The following is a 12,115-nucleotide window of genomic DNA, read 5'->3' as shown; positions in this document are numbered from 1 at the left end:
CACAAATCGCCGTAGATTATCAGTTAAACGGGGGCACTCTGTGGTTGGGAGTCCCTGCATTTAGGTAAGTCTGCAGCGTGCTATAACCTTCAGCCATACTTAGTGACAATGGCGCCAATTCTGCGGTGGGAGCAAAGTAAAATAGAGCCAGTATCTGAGGTGCAAAGGGCCTGATTCAGAGCCGGACGCTATTTGCGCTCGCTCGTTCAGAAAAAGGTGCCGGCTATTTAAATAGAGCGCTCGCTCTTTGCGGTCTGTTGACGCCTCTATGTCTGAACGAGCGAACGAAACATGCGCTTGCTATTTTTTTAAAAACGCCACCTGGCCGCTCGCATCATATGTCATCTCCGCTATTTATTAGATTAATCGAGTACATCGAAAGGCGTATGAACTGCTCGCAGTGCTTGTGGTAGCATTTTCCTACCGCAATCATGCGAGCAGTTCAGGCTAAAAGACAACCAAGTGACGTGGCTGATGACGCTGCTTTGTTAATTATGCACACCCTTAAAACGCCCGTTTTGACCGTTTGGCACGCCTGCGTTCGGATCTCCACTCCCCGTTTTCAAGCACCTTCCCCTGTTACCACCCACAAACGCCTCATTCTGTCCCTCAAATTAGCAGACATTCGCTATTTTGCGAGCACACAATTTCCGACCGCAATGACTGGTTCGTGCATGCGTATTACAACCCATACGCATGCGCAGTTGTGCGAACCTCGCTCGGAGCGAACGAGCGGCTCTGAATCAGGCCGAAAGTTTCTTTCTCCTTTTTGCTTAACTCCCAACTCAGAATCGAGTCCAATCATAACTAATGTGTGTTACCTCAGGAGGGTTGTGTATGTATTTCAGGGTCACTTTGTCGCTGGGAAGTAAGGATGCTCATCGATGGTGAAGATATGACGGTCCTCCCCCATCGATGGAAGAGAGAATGTCAAAGGTGTTTTATGGTCTCCCCCAGTGACATGGGTACCAAGTTTAGCTTTGCCACCTAACATGACTCCTGAGTTGGGTGAGACCTCCTGCGAGCGCAGGCCATTCTCTCGGAAGGATATATATACTCCTGGGCACCACAGTGAACTCTGAATGGTGACGTGATGATGTAATCAGCACCATCGCATGCAGTGCCCACACTTTTACAAATGTCGCCATTAAGTCACTTTCGCACCTATTCGTCGCATCTCCCGGGAAAGTATGATGAATGGACAAGTCTGCATTAAGATTTTATTACTTATATTCACAAATCAAAGTTACCTAGAAAACATTCCCAATAAATATTCACTTCACAAATGAACCATTTAATGGTCTTTATGTGAGACCCCTCTCACCTGCTTCCGTAGCCCCTGTGGATCCGTTTATCTAATGAGTTTCTAAAGCGCTGCCGGAAAATGGTTGCAGCGGTCTCCAGATATTAAGTAGTTTGATCTGTTGGCATTTATAGGTTGTGGGAAAACCAAGGTTGGCCATTGGCTGTTGTTTGCTTTGGTAAACAGAGGTACTCCATTCGATGAGAGTTGCCACATCTGAAAAACATTTTATTTTTTTTATGTTGACAGAACTAAGAAGGGTCTTGGTAACACTGCACAGACCGGCAGGGTAATGTTCTGTGTAACACTGAGAGGATGCCATATTGTCATAGACCCATCTACATTAAACAAACGGTAATTACGTCACGCACATTCATTAATTCATGCATATAGTTCCGACAGACAAATAAAAGTAGATATTTAAAAAAAAAACACAAAACAAAACAGGTATTTTCAGGCTGAACCAATATTCAGCCAATTACTTCACTTAGGAACTGAATACTGGTTGGGCCACAAAATGGCCGCCTCCACTGTAAGTAGGCAGCGGGTGCATTTTATAACTCCATACAACTCCTTCAGTTATAACTCGCTCATAATCATCTTCTTAAGACCTAACACAGTGCGTATAACCCACCCGGAAAGGCCCAGCTCCGTATCTGACACAGGGGCCGCACCAGAGTTTTACAGACCACCAGGACATGACCCAACATTCCAGTCGCGAGGTTTTAGGCTTTCCTGAAAATCCTTCCTGGCTTGCGGTAGTCTCTTGCGCAATCCTTCCTGACGGTGTTGACTGTAATTGGTGCCAATCTCATGCGTGAAGAGGACCTGGTGTAACTGTAGGGATATAAAAAAACAAGGTAGGGATAATAGCAGGAGTAAACGCACTACGCAGACCCATCGCAGTGTGATTGTCAGGAAGTACCGTTTGCGGGGTGGAGACGGGGGGTTGTCGGCTATACGCAGGCGTGCCAGTGTGTTTGAACGCCGTTGCAGGGGCGTGTATAAATTATGCACTGCGATGCAGCTTGTGTCCTCACTGCGTGCGATGAAGTTAGCAATTTCAAAGTAAGGTCAGACCTTGTGCAAGTGTGCGTGAGGCTGCGATGGTACCGATGTTATCGATGGTTTCGCAGTCTTGCTAAGTATTACGGATGTGTGTAAGGTAAGGTGGGCGTCCTTATGTAGTGCTGCGATGGTATAGCGATCGCAGTGAGACTGCGTGTGTAATTGCACGTACGGATTGCAGTTGTAATCCGTACTGAATCAGGCCCTGTGGCCGGAGCCTGACCACACGTGATTAAAATGGCTGCCACGGCGCTGAAGAGATTAACCCTCATGCCGCAGCACCATTTGCGAAAGGACCTTTAGGCGCAGTGCGCCACGTACTGCGAATGTATAAGTAATGTGTTTGAACATGTCATTCAATGTGCTGTGCGCAGTTCTGGAAATTTACTTTTTAAATGTATAGCCTATGCACTTATAAGGAATGTATAAGTCATTCTGTATTAGACGGCTGTAACATTTAAGTCAAATGGTTATGAGACCTTCTCACCTCCTAGTGACATGTAATTATCCTGACGTAGTGACCAAACCTTCGTTTAGCACTTTCATTGTAATGCAGAGGTCTCTGGTGTCTCTGTATGTACAATACCCAGCAGGTTTGGTAAAAGACAAATTGTTTGTGGTTAGGAAGCTCCTATTGTGTGTAAGAGCTTAGAAGGTGTAAGACTCAGAAGCCCAAACTGGTTTAGTCATAGACATGTGAAAAGACGAATGTAATAGGAATTTGCATTATATTTACCTTTTCAGAAACAGTATATGCTAACTCCGTTTGTGCTCAGGAAACCAAATGTTTTTGGGTCGTAACGAGAAAATTTATTTAATTTCTGTGAAATGTAAAACGTATTTATTTATGTTTTGTGAGAGAGCCTGATTGGCTAGAAGGAACCCAGGGCGGACTTACCCCCTGTGGTAATGTGTATTGGAGTGACATAAAATAAGGCTTCGTGCCTGGTAAAAATTGTACAACCCTGTTTATCCTTTGTGGAGAAGAACTGCTGATTGATAAGATTCCTGTATGCTGACATTCCCCTTCATTCGGAAGGTTGAGCCTTTTTAAGACTTTGGGGCCTATTCATCAACACTAAAATAACGTTTTTAAGGACATTTTCCTTAAATAACGTTATTTTGGTATTCATGTAGCCACTTAGCACAGGAGATATCACAGATATCTCCTTGCTAAGTTCCCCTGCGTTAATTTCCACACTCCCCATACATTAGTACATTAGTACTAGTACATTAGTATGGGGATATTAGTACATTAGTACATTAGTATGGGGATATTAGTACATTAGTACATTAGTATGGGGATATTAGTACATTAGTACGGGTACATTAGTACATTAGTACATTAGTATGGGGATATTAGTACATTAGTACTAGTACATTAGTATGGGTACATTAGTATGGGTACATTAGTACATTAGTATGGGGATGTGGAAATTATGGTATTCATCAAATTCCGAAAATTATGAATTTTTGGAATTTGATGCAGTTACTATTCGCCACTGTGAGGTGGCGAATAGCAGAATCGACTTACCTGTATCCACGTGTGCAGGTCCCCCGACGAGTCCCTCCGGCGCTCTGCTCCGTCCTCAGGCTCCGGAGGCTGGTCGGACATGTGTGCTCCCCAGCAGAGCACAAGAAAGTTTTTCTAATCTGTCATGTGGTCTGCTGGGAAACCGCATGACAGACCAGCAGGGCGGAGCCGGAGAGGTAAGTCGAGGGGGGGGGGGTGAGCGGAGGGGGGATGGGGGTGGGGGGGTACGAAACTTAACGCATCTGTAGGCAGTGCTGCGCATGCGCTGGTTTTACAGATGTAACAGCGCATGCGCAGCACTGTTTCCAGACGCGATAAGGTAGTGTAGGCAGGAAAAGTATCTATTTCCCAAAAAGCTGTCATCGCAAAAATGACAGGTACCGGAATAGATACTTATGGAGAGGAGGAATGATGAATTCCACCTATAATTAGCTAGAACTCCATGAGAGTTCTAAACCTAATTATCTCCAGATAAGTTTTACGTTTAATGAATAGGCCCCTTTGAACAATAAACACCTTGCCTGACTTCAATTGCCTCAATCCTGCAACAAACAGAATTACGCCAAACGCTATTCCGTTCTCCGGCTGTTCTGGGTAAGAGCTCAGCGTCTCCAAGTTCAAGCCCTCTGCCAGCTACAGTGCAGACCTGGTCCATTGCGAGGGATCAGGAGGAATCAGCTGACACCAGTCAGTGGGTGTGTCCGCAGCTAGTCAAACCATACATGCCTACTCTCCCGGGAATCGCGGGAGGCTCCCGATTTTTCGGGTAACCCCCTGCCATCCCGGAAGAGTAGGCATATCTCCCGCATCCCGCCCACTTCTTAGTGAAATGGGCAGGATGGGGAGATATTACCTGAGATTATCGGGTCCGTCGGGAAGGGGCGGGGCTAAATTAGGCAAATCGCGTCATTTAGCCCCGCCCCCTCCTCACGGACCCGTGAATCACGGGGGTTTTCTGTAAAGGGGGCGGGGCCTAATGCCATCTATCGACTGGCCCCGCCCCCCGAAGAGGAGAGCAGCAGGTCCCCTCCTGCTGCTCCCGGAAAGCTGCCCAGCAATGTAGGTAAGTATGAGTCAAACGCATACGCAGCAGAAGCAGTTCCAGGTGCCGAGTGAGGAGCCTGAGTGTAACCAAGAATCGGTTCCAAACGCCGATGGTAGAGTTTGGTGGTTGCAGCATCGTTACGCCCACGGCGCAGTGGGCGGAGTCAGTGGCAGGTGGTCACTGACGGTAAGCGGGAATCCCTGATACCCCAAGGTCAAGTGGGGATCGCACCCCTCAACCTGTGATCGGGAGTCCGGGCTGGAAGCCATCTGGTCACAGAAATTGGCCTTATAAGTGCGTAGGATAAATATTTAAAAAGTACATTTCCAGAACTGCGCACAGCACATTGAATGATATGTTCAACCACATTACTTATACATTCGCAGTACGTGGCGTACTGCGCCTAAAGGTCCTTTCACAAATGGTGACGCAGAATGACGGTTAATCTCTTCAGCGCCGTGGCAGCCATTTTAATCACGTGTGGTTGGCCTCCAGCCACAGGCCCTATACCAATTGTTTTCATGGTTCCTCAGGAGGATCATTCATCACTGCTTATCTGGTACATGGTATGAACAGCGAGTTGCTGAGATTCAAACAAGCAATTTCAGGCAGAATTCCTATTACAAGTACCAGGAGTTACTCCAGTACATTGTAGTACCCAGGATATTCATTATAATTAGGCAAAACTTTTTAGTGGAGTTTAAATGGTTATTGGGCCAAATAAATGTCCCAGCACTGACAGGGCTACAGGTGACAATGCTGAGAGTTGTAGTCTTCATTATACGACTTCTAGATTTAACCGAAATCTGAAATATACACTGAATTCCACACTGAGTAACGACTAGACAATCGGCGCTATGCTCATTGCTATACCTATATAATACAGATGAGTACATGACTGTGAGCCCCACTATACAGCCAGGAACTCTCCTAAAACGCCCCTGCACCTCCTTTAGATCCACTGAATAATTTTGCTCCTCTATATCAAATGTGTGTTTTACACAGACGCATAAACCTGAAGCTGGGAACGCACCGGAGCAAAGTCAGGACGTTTTGCCATTACATAACGACATATCGCCGACGCCGCTCAGTGTGTACGGGTGATTGCGTGCTCCCACGGTCAATTGCGACAGTTGCTATGGTTGATGTGCTGCACATCAAAACTAGTGAAATCGCTAGCGACCTGTATTAAGTTAACGAAGGATGGAACAGTGATCGTTCCATCGTTCATTAACTCGTTCAAGTGTGTACGGGCAATCCCCGTTCGAGGGCATTCGTTCTGATTTCGGAACAAAAGCCCATCGCTCCAGTGTGTACCCAGCTTAAGTGCACTAGACCGCCTACTCTGTGCCTGGCATATAGCGCCCTTCGGCTCCGCCCATGAGCTGGTGGTAACATCTGCCCCTATGCAAACACCATCAGGTGTATACACCTTGCCGGAAGCCCCCGATACATCTCATCCTGCGTTGCGCACCGCCCCAACTGAGAATGCTTTTATACATTTCAGGAGACGAACTGAAACATCGATACTGTCATTTATTTGTATTTATTGCTTGTGTTTTTCTATTACATTCAAAAGAGGACTGCTCCATATGTACTAACAACTAACCGGCATGACTAGACTAAGAGCAGGCACATGGTAAGGCGGCGACAGACGTGGTGATGAGACGGGCGCCAGCCTCCTCTCACCCCCTCGTGTTGGAAGAGATTGTTCCTGCTTCCAATAATGCAGGGTGCGCACAAACAGCCTGCGAGACGTGTACACATCATCCAACGCGCCACCTGGCTCGCCCCTTCGCAAAATGACGCTGGCAATGTCAAATATTTGAAATAACGCCTACCGGCTAGTACACAACATTAGATTGTCTGACGACCCAGGACCATGCGCATTATACAGAATAATACCCAGCACCCTTTGCTGCTGAGCTGCCACATATAACCGCGTCACGTGAAATCTTATCTCGGCTAACCTTGAAGCACTACAATCCCCAGCATGCCATGTTCATTCAACTTGTTTATAATGTAATTTTCTGTGTGTAAAAATATTTAAGTCTAGAAGCAATAACTTAGTAAAACCCAGAGGATAAGAATAGATGGTAAGAATCCCACATGCGTAAAACAGGGAACGTTATTTTACCGTTGGTTCAAAATAATAAGAACAGAGAGAATTTATGGGACAATACTAAATCACGGTGTGTCCCTGCGATGCGATTTAACGATACGGCGCCAGAACGATAAATTGGACAATAGATTGTATAGACCAGGGGCAGCCAACCCTGATCCTCGAGAGCTACCAACAGGGCATGTTTTCCAGGTCTCCTCACAGAATCACCAGTGAAATAATTAGCTCCACCTGTGGATCTTTTCAAATGTGTTAGTGAGTAATGAATACACCTGTGCGCCTGCAAGGTGGTGTGGAAAACATGACCTGTTAGTAGCTCTCGAGGACAGAGGTTGGCTACCCCTGGCATAGTGTGTACCCAGTTTAAGAATGACATGGCACCTTGCAGCCCGGAGAGATGCTGACTGGTCCCAACCTCGCCCCCTCTTCTATGTGAGGTCACATGTCCCGGAGCTGGGGGGTGGTATTTCAGAGAGTCTCATTTGGGAGAGATCTCCCTGTCTCCCGGAATAGTGGTCACCCCTCCCTGATACCACTCACCTCTACAATGAAGTGGGCAGGGTAATGGGCATGGGATTCGCAGCTCCCATCTGGGCCTCCCCCTCTTGGTGGGCACCAATTCAAAGTGGGTTAGCAATGGATATACTTCATTAGCTGGTTATAGGTTGTACATATTCCCAACTTCTCAGGTCTGACCTCTTAGTCCATGATTACAAAGTTTGGGGTCGTGTTTTCCTTGTTAATGGCTACTGGACATAAAATATAAATTAATCCAAAATGAAAATGTTATCTTCTACCATTCCAAAAATGATGTCTAAACTTTCCAGATTATTTGCTAGTAGCAAGAACGCCTGCTCAGGCTGCCCCCTCCGATCACAAGCGGCACAAGTGAGAGTGGAAACGAAGAGTAAGAAATCACTTATACACCACCTATATATATATATATATATATATATATATATATATATATATATATATTAGGGGTGAGCGGGTTCGGTTTTACTCGGATTTACTCGGATCTTTAAACGGCATTTTATTGGCTATCGCCTATCATGTGTTTTGGATAGCCAATATAATAAATCCGAATTTGCGGTAAAGTGGCGATAAGAACCGAGTAAATCCGAACCCGCTCACCCCTAATATATATATATATATATATATATATATATATATATATACTGTATGTTTTACTTGTAACCGTACAAGGTGTCATGGTAAGGGGTAAGAAGTTCCCCGGAGAGGATGGGGACCGCCTGCGCTGTATTATGTAAAGAATGCGTAAAACTTTAAACGGTTTATTGGTTTATTCTTCAGAGAATCTCTGATTCCAGACGTAATAATTAAGTAGGAGACAGTGTATAATGAGCTGGTCTGAAGGTACATAATCCTACATGAATGGGACCATTGTTACATAGCCGGCTGTCCCTCTTTTTCACCTAACTCCCCTGTCCTTCATTTACAGAGCTACCCCTGGGCATAGGCCAAATAGGCGAGTGCATAGGACGCTATTTCTCCGGGAGGGCGCACAACAAGCATGGTGACCCGTCCGCACCATCTAAGGGGCACCAGCTGGAATCTGACCTAGGGCACCAATTGGTCAGGGGCCGGCTCTGCACTCTTAGATCTGTTCTGATAAACGCGTCATTGGGTCAATAAGCGTCTCCCGCCCTCTGCGTATATATATGTGTAGTATTACAGGAAGCTGTGTTTATGACCCCTGCCATGGTACGAGCAGGAGGCCTGCGCCCCTTTCTGGACACTGGGTATGTGACGTGTCCTTTATAAGGCCTTTGCAGTAAAAGGCAATGCCAGCGATGGGTGCCCGCTGCCAGACTGGGCGACATTTATGGTGAATAAATACCCCATTCACAAACATCTCTCTTGTAGTGTGGGTGGTGGATATACATAGTGACATGACTACTGTCACAATGTGTAACTGTCAGTATGAAACAGACACACGCAGCTATGTACTAAGGGTCACAAGGTAGGAGGGAGGCAGCTGGATGTGGCCAGTTAGACCATCTCAGCCTGACATACCAGCCGAGCAACATATCTGAGCCTGTATTTCTAGATCTGCTTCCCTGCTGCCTGCCTGCTGATACACAGTGACTCTGTTCCTGTAAACACTCACCAGGAACAGAAGCCTGCCACAGAATACACTTGGTGCCCGTGCCGTCCACATAGAGGAGGCATAGACCAGGGACAGACACCTTCCCCTGTACACACCCTGTACCCTGAGGCGCAGTAACTCTGTTCCTGTCCACGATGACCAGGAACAGACACCTTCCCCTGTATACACCCTGTTCCCTGAGACGCAGTAACTCTGTTCCAGTCCATGATGACCAGGAACAGACACCTTCCCCTGTATATACCCTGTTCCCTGAGACGCAGTAACTCTGTTCCTGTCCACGATGACCAGGAACAGACACCTTCCCCTGTATATACCCTGTGCCCTGAGGTGCAGTAACTCTGTTCCGATCTGCAATGACCAGGAACAGACTCCTTTCCCAGATTGCACCCTGTGCCCTGAAATGCAGTAATTCTGTTCCTGTCCGCGATGACCAGAAACAGACACCTTCCCCTGTATACACCCTGTGCCCGATACATACTGTCCCTGCTAGTCATTATAATGACATGTAACCTTCGCCCCCATTACACTATGTACCCTGGCACACTGAACCTATTCCCTCCTCCTTACCCCTGACCCTCACTTCCCTGGGCAGATGAACCCTTTGCATTTGCAGATACATTCTGAAGGCTACCACTGGGTGCATGCCCCTCTAATACATGGAAGAGGACAGGGTCTCCCTCACTCCTGATGCTGGGTCTCAGGCAGCGGATCAGGAGTCTGCATCCTAGTACAGACAGACTCACCTGGAGGACCAGACAGGACCTGGGTTCTTCTTGGGCTTACAGGCCAGCTTCTTGTACTCCATCCAGCCGCTGACCAGCTCCTGCAGGATGACCATGTAGAGGAGGAAGATGAGGATCCGGGGGTCTATCTGGGGGAGTTCTGAGTCCAGCTCCCCTGACATGGCAGGCGATGGGCAGAGTGGTGGATGAGCAGCGCAGATCTGGATGAGGAGAGAGCTGCTCACAGCTTCATGAATGATGCAGAGACCCCCAGAGGCAGGGAGGGGGTGGGAGAGATGGTACAGCAGCCTGAGATGTATTTAACAGCAGCTGTATCTGTCCTGTGTGTTTCCAGGGCATTGCCTGATAATTATCTGTTCTCTCACCACATCTCCTCCTGGCTCCAATGCTCCTATATACAGGCTCACTCACTAATGTATGATCCAGCCTCTGTTATATGCACGGTACACACTGACGCCAGGCTCAGTCATTGCACCAATGCATTATCATCCTATACTCACAGTTACAGCATATTGTTCATTATACGTTATTATTATGATTGTCCATTCAGGGCCGGTTCTAGAGTTTGCGGAGCTCAGGGCGAGAGTTTCCTTTGGTACCCGGAGCTCGGGGGCGTGGCCTGATCTGGGGCGTGGACATGGGCGACAAAAAAAACATAAAGAAATGAATACTTACAGGGCGCTGCACAGGGGTGCTCCGTTTGCCGGGAGGGGTAGTGGGGGCATCCAGGGGGTGAACGTTTTTTACCTAAACCTTACCCTGTGAAGGCAGACGGGTCCCTCCTCCTCGCTGCTGCTCCTCCGTCTTCTATTTTGGTAAGGTATATTTCCCTTCAGATTTTGTACCTGGAGTGACGTAAGTGAGGGCGGAAGTGCAGTTTTCTGCCCATACTGTCCACCAAAAGAAGACAGTTGTCCCCTCGGGGGCTCACATCGCTTGTCACAAGATTATATTCCCCCTCTATGCCCACGTGGATGGTATGGAATGACGTTGGACAGTAACTGATGTCAGGGTACATCTACGGGAGGGGAGCTATCTGTTACCCTTCTTCTACTTCCAGCGACTGCTCCCAGAATGCCATGCGCGCCCAGCATCAGCATTCTGGGACACTGGGACTCTCATTGATATGGCGTTACATGGTGGCGGGAGGGGGGGGGTTTGGGTAGGGGGGGCAAAACCCCTGCTTGCCCACCCCTAGAACCGCCACTGTGTCCATTACGCAGCACTGCACATTGAGAGGACCACAATACAAATGACATGAAACCAGAACTGACTGAAATCAATGGATGACGACGTCTATTTGATGTACAAAAAGTGTATATTGAATACCTATCGATTTACGGCTTTAAATGAAACCGGACGGCGATGTCAGTCATTTTTTGCTGCTCTAAAAGCCGTCGGTCTTCATCTTTCAGTAAAAAGACCGACGTCATATAGAAGTACAAACATGACGGCCAATCCGCCCAAACAGAAGGGCTGCGCAGTTAGGGTAAGATGCAATTAAAGTTGCCAATCTCTGGCCCTCAGGCCTGAATTAAGGTTTGTGGGGGCCCCTACCAATAAAATAACTAATATCCTATGCTGGCGATGTTGTTTAAAAGTACAATGTAAAAATACTCCCAACACCACAGATGTGTTAAACACACTGTATAGTGCCCCCAGTTCTCACTGTGATACACAGAGCCCCCATGCTGTTGATGTAGCTATGTGAGCCCCCCGTGTGGCCCATCCTGTTGTTAATATGCCACAGTGCCCCCATGCTGATGATGTAGCTATGTGAGCCCCCTGTTTGGACCGTCCTGTTGTTAATATGCCACAGTGCCCCCTTGCTGATGATGTAGCTATGTGAGCCCCCTGTTTGGACCGTCCTGTTGTTGATATGCCACAGTACCCCCATGCTGATGATGTAGCTATGTGAGCCCCCTGTTTGGACCGTCCTGTTGTTAATATGCCACAGTGCCCCCATGCTGATGATGTAGCTATGTGAGCCCCCTGTTTGGACCGTCCTGTTGTTAATATGCCACAGTGCCCCCTTGCTGATGATGTAGCTATGTGAGCCCCCCGTGTGGACCATCCTGTTGTTAATATGCCACAGTGCCCCCCATGCTGATAGCTATGTGAGCACCCCATGTGGACCGTCCTATTCATATGCCACAGTGTACCCGATGC

At 47.5% G+C, this 12,115-nt stretch overlaps 1 long non-coding RNA gene across 2 annotated transcripts; it reads right to left on the bottom strand.

The window, feature by feature from the left end:
• Positions 1–1,042: 1,042 nt before the first annotated feature.
• Positions 1,043–10,285, bottom strand: LOC148473381 (uncharacterized). 2 transcript variants are annotated; one of them, XR_015872970.1, is made up of 3 exons: positions 9,947–10,285; positions 1,938–2,140; positions 1,043–1,519 (listed from the first exon to the last, which is right to left on the bottom strand). It is a non-coding gene; the product is annotated as an uncharacterized LOC148473381 (long non-coding RNA). The 2 variants fall into 2 exon arrangements; XR_015872969.1 differs by having other exon boundaries at positions 1,049–2,140.
• Positions 10,286–12,115: the final 1,830 nt, after the last annotated feature.

The sequence above is a fragment of the Taudactylus pleione genome, unplaced genomic scaffold (assembly GCF_031769625.1).
Source record: "Taudactylus pleione unplaced genomic scaffold, aTauple2 ptg000927l, whole genome shotgun sequence".
NCBI lineage: Eukaryota > Metazoa > Chordata > Amphibia > Anura > Myobatrachidae > Taudactylus > Taudactylus pleione.
Note: the sequence above shows the minus strand (reverse complement) of the source record. Positions and strands in the feature narration are given on the sequence as shown.